Source organism: Vulpes vulpes, chromosome X (genome assembly GCF_048418805.1).
Source record: "Vulpes vulpes isolate BD-2025 chromosome X, VulVul3, whole genome shotgun sequence".
Lineage (NCBI taxonomy): Eukaryota > Metazoa > Chordata > Mammalia > Carnivora > Canidae > Vulpes > Vulpes vulpes.
The window spans coordinates 57,563,515-57,577,562 of NC_132796.1; the positions used below are offsets into that span (position 1 = coordinate 57,563,515).

At 34.6% G+C, this 14,048-nt stretch overlaps 1 protein-coding gene across 2 annotated transcripts in view; it reads left to right on the forward strand.

Moving 5' to 3' along the window:
- P2RY10 (P2Y receptor family member 10) overlaps positions 1-14,048 on the forward strand; it is a 304,372-nt gene that overhangs the window by 202,213 nt on the left and 88,111 nt on the right. Inside the window, exon 1 of one of the 2 annotated variants that reach the window (XM_072745019.1) lies at positions 12,009-12,092. The exons of the other annotated variant lie outside the window; for it this stretch is intronic. The gene's annotated coding sequence lies outside the window, so the exon portion shown is untranslated. Of the gene's footprint in view, positions 1-12,008; positions 12,093-14,048 lie in introns of those variants that run through there. 2 annotated transcript variants of the gene reach the window in all.

The following is a 14,048-nucleotide window of genomic DNA, read 5'->3' on the forward strand; positions in this document are numbered from 1 at the left end:
AACAGACACATATATCAATGAAACAGAATAGGAAACCCAGAAACTATATGGTCAACTAATGTTCAACAAAGCAGCAAAGTATATCCAGTGGGAAAAAGACAGTGTCTTCAACAAATGGTATTGGGAAAACTGGACAGTAACACTAAAAAAAATGAACACGAACCACTTTCCTAGAACATACACAAAAATAAATTCAAAATGAATGAAAAACCTAAATGTGAAACAGCAAGCCATCCAAATCCTAGAGAAGAACACAGGCAGGAACTTCTTCAACCACAGCCAAAGCTTCTTATTGGACATATTTCCATAAGCAAGGGAAAATAAAGCAAAAATGAACTATTGGAACTTCATCAAAATAAAAAGCTTCTGCACAGCAAAGGAAACAACAAAACTAAAAGGCATCCTATTGAATGGGAGAAGATATACCTGTTAAAGGGTTAGTATCCAAAATATATAAAGAACTTATCAAATCCAGAACCTCAAATCAAATAATCCAATTTAAAAATGGGCAGAAGAAATGAATAGATGTTTTCCCAAAGAAGACATCCAGATGGCTAACAGACTCATGAAAAGATGTTCACCATCACTCATTATCAGGGAAATACAAATCAAAACCATAATGAGATACCACCTCACACCTATCAGAATGGCTCACATTAGTAACACAGGAAATACAGATGTTGGTGAGAATGTAGAGAAAGGAGAAGCCTCTTACCTTTTGTAGGAAATGCAAATTGGTGCAGCCACTATGGAAAATAGTGTGGAGGTTTTTAAAAAGTTAAAAATAGAACAACCCTATGACCCAGAAATTGCATTACTGGTTATTTTCCCAAAGAATACAAAAATACTGATTTGAAGGGGTACACACACCCCAATATTTATAGCAACATTATGAACAATAGCCAAGTTATGGAAAGGCCCCAAATGTCCATTGATTGATGAATGGAAAAGATATGGCATATATCTATCTATCTATCTATCTATCTATCTCTATATCTATATATATCTTTATACTGATTTTCTACATATATACTATACATATGTATATATATACATATATATATATATATACACATACATACACTGGAATATTAGTCATCAAAAAATTGAAATCTTGCCGTTTGCAATGTCATGGATGGACCAAGAGGGTCCATTGTAATGCTACAAGAAATAATTCACTTAGAAAGATAAATAGCATAATTTCACCCATATGAGTAATTTAAGAAACAAAATAGATGAACACATAGGGGAAGGGGAAAAAAGAGAGAGAAACAAACCATAAGAGACTCTTAACAATAGAGAACAAACTGAGGATTTGTGGAAGGTAGTTGGCCGGAAGATGGCCTGAACAGGTGATGGGTATTAAGGAGAGCACTTGTGTTTAGCATTGGGTGTTATATGTAAATGATGAATCACTGAATACCACTCCTGAAAACAATATTACACTATATGCTAACTAGAATTTAAATAAAAATTAGAAAAAATTAAAGATAAGTAAATCATAGAGATGAAAAGTACAGCATAGGAAATATAGTCAATAATATTGTAATAGCATTGTATAGTGACAGATGATGACTACACTTGTTATGGTGAACACTGAGTAATGTATAGAATTGTCAAATTAACATATCTTACAGTTGAAACTAATATAACATTGTATTTAGTTATACTTCAAAAAAATAAATATAGCAAGCACTGAAGAAAATGATACCATTTCAACTTGCCTCCTCAACACTCAGGATCAGAAAGAGGAACAGATTGAATCATCATTTTTTGATCTATTATATCTTTTTTTATTTTCAAACAAACAAATTTCTCCTCAAATAGTCCTTTTGTTTCATCTTACAATTTTGAGTTGTATTTTCACTCTTTAGTTCAAAATATTTAAAATTTCTCTTTTTTTTGTTGTATTTATTTTTTTATTTTTTAATTTATTTTTTATTGGTGTTCAATTTACCAACATACAGAATAACACCCAGTGCTCATCCCGTCAAGTGCCCCCCTCAGTGCCCGTCACCCATTCACCCCCACCCCCTGCCCTCCTCCCCTTCCACCACCCCTAGTTCGTTTCCCAGAGTTAGGAGTCTTTATGTTCTGTCTCCCTTTCTGATATTTCCCACACATTTCTTCTCCCTTCCCTTATATTCCCTTTCACTATTATTTATATTCCCCAAATGAATGAGAACATATAATGTTTGTCCTTCTCCGACTGACTTACTTCACTCAGCATAATACCCTCCAGTTCCATCCACGTTGAAGCAAATGGTGGGTATTTGTCGTTTCTAATGGCTGAGTAATATTCCATTGTATACATAAACCACATCTTCTTTATCCATTCATCTTTCGATGGACACGGAGGCTCCTTCCACAGTTTGGCTATTGCGGACATTGCTGCTATAAACATCGGGGTGCAGGTGTCCCGGCGTTTCATTGCATCTGAATCTTTGGGGTAAATCCCCAACAGTGCAATTGCTAGGTCGTAGGGCAGGTCCTACTCTTTGAGAAACCTCCGCACAGTTTTCCAGAGTGGCTGCACCAGTTCACATTCCCACCAACAGTGTAAGAGGGTTCCCTTTTCTCTGCATCCTCTCCAACATTTGTGGTTTCCTGCCTTGTTAATTCCAGGGTAAGTCAAGGGACTTAAAGTATACAGAAACAGAAGATACTCCCCCGTGTTTTTTTTTTTTTCTTTTTGATTTCTGATTGCTTCCCCCACCCTTTTCCCCCTTTCTTTTTCTTTCTCTTTTTCTTCTCTTTTTTCCTTTTTTTCTTCCTTTTTTTTCTTTTTCTCTTTTCTTTCCTTCTTTCTCTCCTCTCTTTTTCTCCTTTTCCCAATACAACTTGTTTTTGGCCACTCTGCACTGAGCAAAATGACTAGAAGGAAAACCTCACCTCAAAAGAAAGAATCAGAAACAGTCCTCTCTCCCACAGAGTTACAAAATCTGGATTACAATTCAGTGTCAGAAAGCCAATTCAGAAGCACTATGATAGAGCTACTGGTGGCTCTAGAAAAAAGCATAAAGGACTCAAGAGACTTCATGACTGCAGAATTTAGATCCAATCAGGCAGAAATTAAAAGTCAATTGAATGAGATGCAATCCAAACTATAGCTCCTAACGACAAGGATTAACGAGGTGGAAGAATGAGTGAGTGACACAGAAGACAAGTTGATGGCAAAGAGGGAAACTGAGGAAAAAAGAGACAAAAAATTAAAAGATCATGAGGATAGATCAAGGGACATAAGTGAGAGCCTGAGTAAGAAAAACCTACTTTTAATTGGGATTCTCGAGGGCGCCGAAAGGGCCAGAGGGCCAGAATATGTATTTGAACAAATCATAGCTGAAAACTTTCCTAATCTGGGAAGGGAAACAGGCATTCAGATCCAGGAAATAGAGAGATTCCCCCCCTTAAATCAATAAAAACCATTCAACACCTCGACATTTAATAGTGAAGCTTGCAAATTCCAAAGATAAGGAGAAGATCCTTAAAGCAGCAAGAGAAAAAAAGTCCCTGACTTTTATGGGGAGGAATATTAGGGTAACAGCAGACCTCTCCACAGAGACCTGGCAGGCCAGAAAGGGCTGGCAGGATATATTCAGGGTCCTAAATGAAAAGAACATGCAACCAAGAATACTTTATCCAGGAAGGCTTTCATTCAAAATGGAAGGAGAAATAAAGAGCTTCCAAGACAGGCAGGAACTGAAAGAATATGTGACTTCCAAACCAGCTCTGCAAGAAATTTTAAGGGGGACTCTTAAAATTCCCCTTTAAGAAGAAGTCCAGTGGAACAGTCCACAAAAACAAGGATTGAATAGATATCAAGATGACACTAAACTCATATCTTTCAATAGTAACTCTGAATGTGAATGGGCTTAATGACCCCATCAAAAGGCACAGGGTTTCAGACTGGATAAAAAAGCAGGACCCATCTATTTGCTGTCTACAAGAGACTCATTTTAGACAGGACACCTACAGCCTGAAAATAAAAGGTTGGAGAACCATTTACCATTCAAATGGTCCTCAAATGTAATCTCTTGTATTTTTCATGGTAGCCATGCTAACAGGTATGAGGTGACATCTTGTGATTTTGATTTGCATTTACTTGGTCAGTCATGGTGAGTATCTTTTCATATACTGGTTGGCCATTTGTATGTTTTCTTTGCAAAATTATCTGGTCAGATCCTTTGCCCATTTTAAAATTACTTTTATTATTATTATTATTATTATTATTAATTATAATTGTTATTGAGTTGCTTGAGGTCTTTACATATTTTGAATAATAACTTCTTGTTAATTATATGGTTTGCAAATATTTTCTTCCATCCTATAGGATACCTTTTCATTTTGTGTGTGTGTGTTTTTTTTTCTGTGCAGAAATTTTTTAGTTTGATATAGTCCATTTTATTTTTACTTTTGTTGCTTGTGCTTTCGGTGTGATGTGAAAAATATTGTTACCAAGACCAATGTCAAGGAAGTTTTCCTCTGTTTTCTTCTAAAAGTTTGACAGTTTTACATCTTATATTTAAGCTTTTAATCCATTTTGAGTTAATTTTTTGAGTGGTATAAGATAAGGGTCCAATTTTATTTTTTTCTCCATGAGTGAATATTCCGTTTTCTCTACATTTATTGAAGTGACTCTTCTTTCTCCATTCAGTATTTTTTGCTCACTTATTAAAAGTCAGTTTACTGCAAATGCATGAGTCAATTTCTGGCATCTTGATTTTGTTATGTTGGTCTTCGTGTCTGTTTTTATGCCAACACCATTATTGTTTTTATAACTATAGCTTCAGAATATAGTTTGAAATAAAAAAGTGTGATGCCTCCAGTTTTGTTTTTCTTTCTCAGAATCATTTTGGCTACTCAGCTATTTTATTTGCTTGTTTTTATGTATATCCTAGTATTGTTTTATCTATTTTGTGAAAAAAATGCCATTGGAATTTTGGTAGAGATTGAAGTGAATCCAGAATGGCTTTGAGTGTTTTGAATATTTTAACAGCATTAATTTTTTCAAATTCATGAACATGAGATATTTCCATTACTTTGTAGCTTCACATTCTTGTTTTTTTAAAAGATTTTATTTATTTATTTATTCATGAAATACACACACACAGAGGCAGAGACACAGGCAGAGGGAGAAGCAGGCTCCGTGCAGGGAGCCTGATGTGGGACTCAATCCCGGGACTCCAGGATCACGCCCTGGGCTGAAGGCAAGGGCCAAACTGCTGAGCCACCCAGGGATCCCTATAGCTTCACATTCTATCATCAATGTCTTATGGTTTTCAGTATGCAGATCTTTTACCTCTTCAGTTAAATTTATTTCTATATATGCTATTGTTTTTATACTATTGTACATGGGATTTTTTCTCTCTTTCTTAGATAGTTTGTTATTAGTATATAAATATGCTATTGGTTTTCATATATTTTTATCCTTCACTTTACTGAATTCATTTATTAGTTATAACTAATGGAGTGGCGTCTTTAGTATTTTCTATAGCTATGATCATATAAATTTCAAATAAAGTTCATTTTACTTCTACTTATCTGCTTTGGATGTCTTTCTTTCTTTCTTCTTTCTTCTTTCTTCTTTCTTCTTTCTTCTTTCTTCCTTTCTTCCTTTCTTCCTTTCTTCTTTCTCCTACTTGCTCTGGCCAAGAATTCCATTACTATGTTAAATAGAAGTGGTGAAAGTGGACATATCTGTCTTCTTCTTGATATTAAAGAATATGTTTTCAGATATTTATCATTGAGTATGATGTTAGCTGTGGGTTTGTCATGTATGAACTTTGTTATATTTAAATATGCTTCTTCTTTACCAAATTTGTTGAGTTTTCTATCATGAAGGATGCTGAATTTTGTGAAATGCCTTTTCTGCATCTATTGAAATTATTGTATGATTTTAATCTTTTATTATATTAATATGATAAATTATATTATTCATGTGTGTATGCAAACCATCTTTGTACCCAGGAATAAGTTCCATTTGATCACTGTGTGATGCTTTTAATGTGCAGTTGAATTCAGTTTGTTAATATTGAGAATTTTTGCAACTATATTATCAGGGTACTGCTGGACTCATGAAATGATTTTTCAGTGTTATTCCTTTTCAATTTTTTGGAAGAGTTTGGTAAAGATTGACTTTAATTCATTATTTTGGTATTATTCATTATTTTGGTATAATTCACCGGATAAACCAACTGTTCCTGAGCTATTCTTTATTGAGAGGTTGTTCATTTGTTCTTCAAAATCCTTAGTTGTTATTGTCTTTTTTAAAGATTTTCTTTCTTCCCAATTCAATCTTGATAGTTTATGTGTCTCTAGAAATTTATCCATTTTTTTCTGGGTTACACAGTTTGTTGATGTATAATTGTTCAGAATTTCTGTGGTAACAAGTGTATTGTGTCCTCTTTACTGATTTTGAATCTTCTTGGTTGTTTTTTTTTCCTCTTAGGTTGGCTGGCTAAAGATTGGTCAGTTTTACTTTTCAAGAAGCTAGCTCTTTTAATTTTGTTATTATCTTCTGTTATTTTTCTGGTTACTGTTTCATTTATTTCTGCTACAATTATTGTCATTTCCTTCCTTCTGCTAACTTTAAACTGAGTTTGTTCCTCTTTTTATTGTTCCATGAGGTATAAAATTAGATTGTCTATTTGAGATCATTCTTTTTTCTTAATGTAGGTGTTTATCACTGTAAACTTCCCTCTTAGAACTGCTTTTGCTACAACCCATAAATTTTGTGTTTCTTTTTTTGTGTCAAGATTTTTTATTTTCTTTTTGATTTTCTTTCTTTGACTCACTGACTGTTCAGTAGTATGTTGCTTAATTTTACAATATTTGTGTATTTGCCTACTGTTAATGATTTTCTAGTTTTATACCATTGTAGTTATAAAAGACAATAGATGTAATTTCTATCTTTTTACTTTTTAAATTTTTTAAAGATTTTATTTATTTAATCATGGGAGACACACACACAGAGAGAAAGGCAGAGACATAGGCAGAGGGAGAAGCAGTCTTTATGCAGGGAGCCTGATGCGGGACCTGATCACAAGACCCCAGGATCATGCCCTGAGCTGAAGGCAGACACTCAACCACTGAGCCACCCAGGTGTCTCTCTATCTTTTCTTTTAAAAAAAACTTATTTATTCACGAGAGACACAGAGAGAAGCAGGACACAGGCAGAGGGAGAAGCAGGCTCCCTTTGAGGAGCCTGATGTGGGAGGCAGATGATTAACCACTGAGTCACCCAGGTGTCCCTTCAACTTTTAAAATTTGCTAAGACTTATTTTGTGATCTAATGTATAATCTATCCTAGAGAATGTTCAATGTGTGCTTCAGAAGAATATATATTCTGAGTAATGTGTGGAATTGTCAAATCAATATTTTGTACAACTTTAATATAACATTGTTTGTTAATTTTACTTCATTGGAAAAAATAATATACATCCTACTGCTGTTAAATGGAATGTTCTGTATATGCATGTTAAGTCCATTTATTGTAAATTACAGTTCAGGCCCAATTTTTCTTATTGACTTTCTGTCTAGGAAATCTATATATCATTGAAAATTGGGTATAAAGTCTTCTACTATTATTGGAATGCTGTGTATTTATTTCTTCAATTCTGTTACTATTTGGTTAATATATTTAGGTGCTTGGATATTGACGGATATACATTCATAATTTTTCTGTCCTTTTGATGAATTTACTGCTTTATAATTATATAATGACTTTTTATTTTTTTAAAGATTTTATTTATTTTTATTTATTTATGAAAGAGAGAAAGTGAGGGGGGGGGACAGCGACACAGGCAGAGGGAGAAGCAGGCTTCATGCAAGGAGCCTGATGTGGGACTCCATCCTGGGTTCTCCAGGATCAGGCCCTGGGCTGAAGTCAGCGCTAAACCGCTGAGCCACCCAGGCTGCCCTCTTTGGTTTTTTAAAAGATTTTATTTGTTTGAGAGAGAGAGAGAGAGAGAACCAGCAGAGACAGTGGCAGGCAGAGGAAGACGGAGAAGCAGTCTCCCCAATGAGCAGAGAGCCCAACATGAGGCTTGATCCTAAGACCCTGGGATCATGACCTGAGCCAAAGGCAGACACTTTAACCAACTGAGCCACCAAGGTACACCTTTCTTCCTCTTTTGTAACAGTTTTTCACCTAAAGTGTATTTTGACTGCTTCAAGTATAACTACCTGTGATCTCTTTTGGTTTCTACTTGCATAGAATATCATTCTTTATCCCTTCACTTTCAGCTTATGTGAGTTCTTTTACTTAAAGTGTATCTTTTCTAATGGCTGAGTAGTATTCCATTGTATACATAAACCACATCTTCTTTATCCATTCATCTTTCGATGGACACCGAGGCTCCTTCCACAGTTTGGCTATTGTGGACATTGCTGCTATAAACACTGGGGTGCAGGTGTCCTGGCATTTCAACGTGGATGGAACTGGAGGGTATTATGCTGAATGAAATAAGTCAATCGGAGAAGGACAAACATTATATGTTCTCATTCATTTGGGGAATACAAATAATAGTGAAAGGGAATATAAGGGAAGGGAGAAGAAATGTGTGGGAAATATCAGAAAGGGAGACAGAACATAAAGACTCCTAACTCTGGGAAACGAACTAGGGGTGGAAGGGGAGGAATGGGTGACGGGCACTGAGGGGGGCACTTGACGGGATGAGCACTGGGTGTTATTCTGTATGTTGGTAAATTGAACACCAATAAAAAATAAATTTATTAAAAAAAGTGTATCTTTTGCAGTCAGAATATAATTGGGTCTTATTCCCATTCTGCCAGTCTATACTTTTTGATTGGATAATTTAATATTCTTATTTTTAAAGTTATTATTGATAGGTAAAAACTTACAAATGTTATTAATAGTTTTCTGATTATTTTGTAAGTAATGTCTTCATGTCTTCATTTCTCTCTTACTGCCTTTCTTCTTAAATTGGTGATTTTCCATAGTGGTACATTTTTATTCCCTTTTCTTTATATTTTTGCGTATCTACTGTAGTTATTTGGCTGTAGTTACCAGAAAGCTTAAAAAAAGCACTATATATATAGTCTACTTTAAACTTACAACTGCTTAATTTTATCACATACAAAACTTTACTCTTTACTCTTTTATTTGTCACCCACCTTTTTTGTTTTTTGAGGTCATAATTTATATCTTTTTTTTTTATTTTTTATTTTTTTTAATTTTTTTTAATTTTTTTTTAATTTATATCTTTTTATATCTTTTCACATTGGGCATCTACTAACAAGTTACTATAACTCTAGTTACTTTTAATACTTTTGTCCTTTAACCTTTATGTTAGAGTTAAGTGATCTGCATGCCATCATATTAATGAAATAGTGTATCCTTGATTTGACTATATACTTACCTCTACCACAGTGCTTTATGTTTTCATGTTACTGATTAGCATTCTTTTTTAAGTTTGGAGAATTTTTATTTATTTTTATTTATTTTTAAATATTTTTAATGGGGTTCTATTTGCCAACATATAGTGTAACACCCAGTGCTCATCCTGTCAAGTGCCCCTCTCAGTGCCCATCACCCAGTCACCCCATTGCCTCACCCACCTCTCCTTCCACTACCCCTTGTTCGTTTCCCAGAGTTAGGAGTCTTTCATGTTCTGTCACCCTCTCTGATATTTCTGACTCATTTTTAAAAGCATTTTTGTAAGGCAGGTCTATTGGCAATGAACTCTTTCAGTTTCCTTCTTTTTTTTTGGCTAGGAAAATCTTTGTCTCTCCATTTCTGATAAGAAATTTTGTCAGGTGAAGTATTCTTGGTTGGCAGAGTTTTGTTGTTTTTATTTTTGTGTTTTGTTTTACAGTTCTTTGAATATATTATTCCACTCTCTCGTGGCCCACAAATTTTCTGTTGAGAAATTTATTCATAGCTTTATGGGGGTTTTCTTGTATGTGAGGATTATTTTTTCTTTTGCTGCTTTTAAAAAACTCTTTTTGTTTTTGCTTTTAGACAGTTGCATTATACCAAGGTTTCTGGAGAATATATTTTTGGGTCAGAATTTTTTGAGTGAGCTTTATGAATTTGGATGTCCAAATCTCTTTTGAGATATTTGAAGTTGTAAGCCTTATTTCTTTATTTAAGTTTTCTGCCCATTTGTCTCTTTTTTTTCTCCACCTGGGATTCCAAAAATACATAGGTGTTTTTTTTCTTTTTATGGTATGTTTTAATTGTGTAGGCTTTCTTTACGTGAGTTCTTTTATAGTCATTTTGCTTCATTCTATTCTGACTAGTCTTAAGTATCCTGTCAGTAGCTTCACAAATTTGTTCTTTGGCTTGATCCAGTCTACTATTGTTACTTACAACTGCATTTTCTATTTTATATATTATATTCTTTAGCTCTATAATTTCTATGTGGTCTTTTTTTTAAAGATTTTATCTCTGTTAAATTTCTTTGCTCATGTATTGCTTTTAAATTTTAGTCAATTCTTTTCTTTAGTCAATTTTAGTCAATTCTTTAGTCAATTTTGTATTTTCTGTAACTCATTGATTTTCCTTAAAATAACTATTTTGTATTATTTATTGAGCAAATCTCATTTTTTGTGGTCAGTTACTGAAAAATATTGTGTTCATTTGGTGGTATCATGTTTCTTGATTTTTCATGTTCTTTGAAGTCTTGCACTACAGTCTGAATTTGAAGAAGTAGTCATCTTCTCCAGCCTTTATAGTCTGGCTTTGGGAAAGTAATACCTTCTTTCAGACTGCTAATGATTCTGAGACTTTCTTAGCCCTTCCTAATGCATAAGCTTGCTTAACCACTTTTCCCTCTTGAGTGAGAATTCATAGGATGCTATGCCTTCCCCATCCTAGTACTAACTAGGCCCAACCCTGATTAGCTTCTGAGATCAGAAGAGATAAGCACTTTCAGGGTGGTATGATGACATGGGTAGGGCTGAGAGTATTATGCTAAGTGAAATCAGTAAGTCAGAGAAAGGCAAATACCATATAATTTCACCTATATGTAGAATTTAAGAAACAAGACAAATGATAATGGGGGAGGAACGAGAGAGAGAAGCTAATAAAAAAATACTCTTAACTGTAGAGAACAAACTGATGGTTACCAGAGGGGAGGGGAGTGTGGGGATGCGTTAAACAAGTGGTGGGATTAAGATGTGCATTTGTGATAAAGACTGGAGGTTGTATGAAAATATTGAATCAGAAAGGGAGACAGAACATAAAGACTCCTAACTCTGGGAAACGAACTAGGGGTGGTGGAAGGGGAGGAGGGCAGGGGGTGGGGGTGAATGGGTGATGGGCACTGAGGGGGGCACTTGACGGGATGAGCACTGGGTGTTATTCTGTACATTGGTAAATTGAACACCAATAAAAAATAAATTTATTATTTAAAAAATGTGAAAAAAAAGAAAATGTTGAATCACTAAATTGTACAACTGAAACCAATATTTCACTGGAATTTTATGTTAACTAACTGGAATTTAAGTAAAAACTTTAAAAAAGCCTATTGTATGCCTTCTCTCTATCATGCAAAGCCAGATTGGGTGCTGGCAGCCTCCCATTTTCTTTCCTTAGGGCAATGCTGAATGCTTAAGCTTCTCTGCTTTCTCCCAATCCTGAAGAATTGGACAGGATTTCTAAGCATGCTCTGTAGTCATTTGCAAAATGTTTCTCTTCATGAACTTGAGAATAAGCATAAGGAGTAAGTCATAAGGTAGAGGTTCATGTGGGTGAGGAGCACAGAGCATCAGGGGTGGTCATGGGCCAGTTGGGGAAATTGTAGGTTAGGTGTCCCCCAGAATTTAGTTGGCATGCTTCCTGATGGAGTTTGCAAAGTAGTTACTAGGATCCACATCCCTTTGATCCATTTTAAAATTCTGAGCACTCACTGCTTTTGCCTAAACTGCTTAATCCACTCCATTTGTCCAGCTCATGGCTCAGTATTCTGGATGGATTAAGAAGGAGATAGGCCTCTTTGACAGCTTTATGCACAGCTGAGGGCAGTAGGCACTCACTCCTCCTCTCTGTTTCTCCATGAAAGAAATCATGGGCCAACAAGGTCTCCCTTAGCCCTTAGCTATGCTTCATTGAGGGACAGGTGATGAAGGTAAAATGAAACTTTCTCTTATCCTGTTCAATTATTTCAATTTTAATAGTTATTAATTTGTGTTGTTTTTGTTGTTGTTACAATGTTGTGCTGAAACTTCTTCACTGGATTCCTGGACTTATACAAAGGCACTCTCATTTATGTGCGATTGTCAAAATTGGTGAGGAATTTGTAAAAACCTCTTACATTTCCATTTTGTTTCACACTATTTTGATTTCTGCAACTTTGAATTCAAGAAGTGTGACTTTTCAACTTTTTTCTTCTTTTTCAGTCTTGTTTTCACTACTCAGGATCCATGGATATTCCATGTAAATTTTTTAATGGATTTTTCTATTCCTGAAACAAATATGTATATAATTTTGGTTAGTATTTGTATTTTAACATTATTAAGTCTTCAACCCATGAACATGGATATCTTTTTCTTTATTGTTATTTTTAAAAATTTATTTCAGCAACATTTTGTAGTTTTCATTGTCATGTGCCTTTTTTGTTAAATTTATTATAGTATTTTTTTTGCATTTGTAAATGGAATTTCTTTCTTAATTTCTTTTTCAGATTTTTTATTATTCATAGAGAAACACAACTACATTTTATTTATTAAGTTTTATCTTACAACAGTGCTGTATTTGTGTATTTTAATATGTTTAAATGGAACTTTAAGAGTTCTGCATATACTCTATTGTCTAAGTAGAGATCATTTTACTTCATTTTTTATTGAAGTACATAGCTGACGTACAATGTTACATTAGTTTCAGGTGTACAATACAGTGATTAAGAAGTCAATATGTTATGTTATTTTCACCCCAAGGGTAACTAACATCTGTCACCATATAACCTATTACAATTCCATTGACTTTTATTCCTTATATTGTACATTTCATCTTTGTGAATTGTTTTATTTTTTTAAGATTATTTATTTATTCATGAGAGACACAGACTGAAAGAGAAAGGCAGGGACATAGGCAGAGGAAGAAGCATGCTCCTCACAGGGAGCCTGATGCAGGACTTGATCCTGGATCCCGGGATCATGACTTGAGCCGAAGGCAGGTGCCCAACCGCAGAGCCACCCAGGAATCCCTGTGAATTGTTTATTTTATAACTGGAAGTCTGTGCCTCTCTCTCCCCTTTATCCATATTGCCCATCCCTCCCTTTTCTTCTCTTCTGGCAACTACTAGTTCTTTGTATTTATTTGTCTGTTTCTACTTTTATCATTTGTTTCTTTTTTTTACTTCACATACAATGAAATCATATAGTATTTGTCTTTATATGACTTATTTCATTTAGTATAATACCCTCTGTTTCCATCTATGTTGTCACAAACAGCAAGATCTACGTTTTTATGGTTGAGTAATATTTCATTGTTTATATATACCACTTCTTCACTATCCATTCATTTATTGATAGACACTTCAGTTGTTTCCGTATATCGGCTAATATAAATAACACTACAATAAATATAAGGGTGCATATATCTTTTTGAATTAGTGTTTTCATTTTTTTGGAGAAATGCCCAATAGTGGAATACTGGATAATATGGTATTTCTACTTTTAATTTTTTGAGCATCCCCCATATTGTTTTCTTTTTTTAAATTAATTTTTATTGGTGTTCAATTTACCAACATACAGAAAAACACCCAGTGCTCATCCCGTCAAGTGTCCACCTCAGTGCCCATCACCCATTCCCCTCCAACACCCGCCCTCCTCCCCTTCCACCACCCCTAGTTCGTTTCCCCGCGTTAGGAGTCTTTATGTTCTGTCTCCCTTCCTGATATTTCCCAACATTTCTTTTCCCTTCCTTTATATTCCCTTTCACTATTATTCATATTCCCCAAATGAATGAGAACATACACTGTTTGTCCTTCTCCGATTGACTTATTTCACTCAGCATAATACCCTCCAGTTCCATCCACGTTGAAGCAAATGGTGGGTTCCATCCACGTTGAAGCAAATGGTGG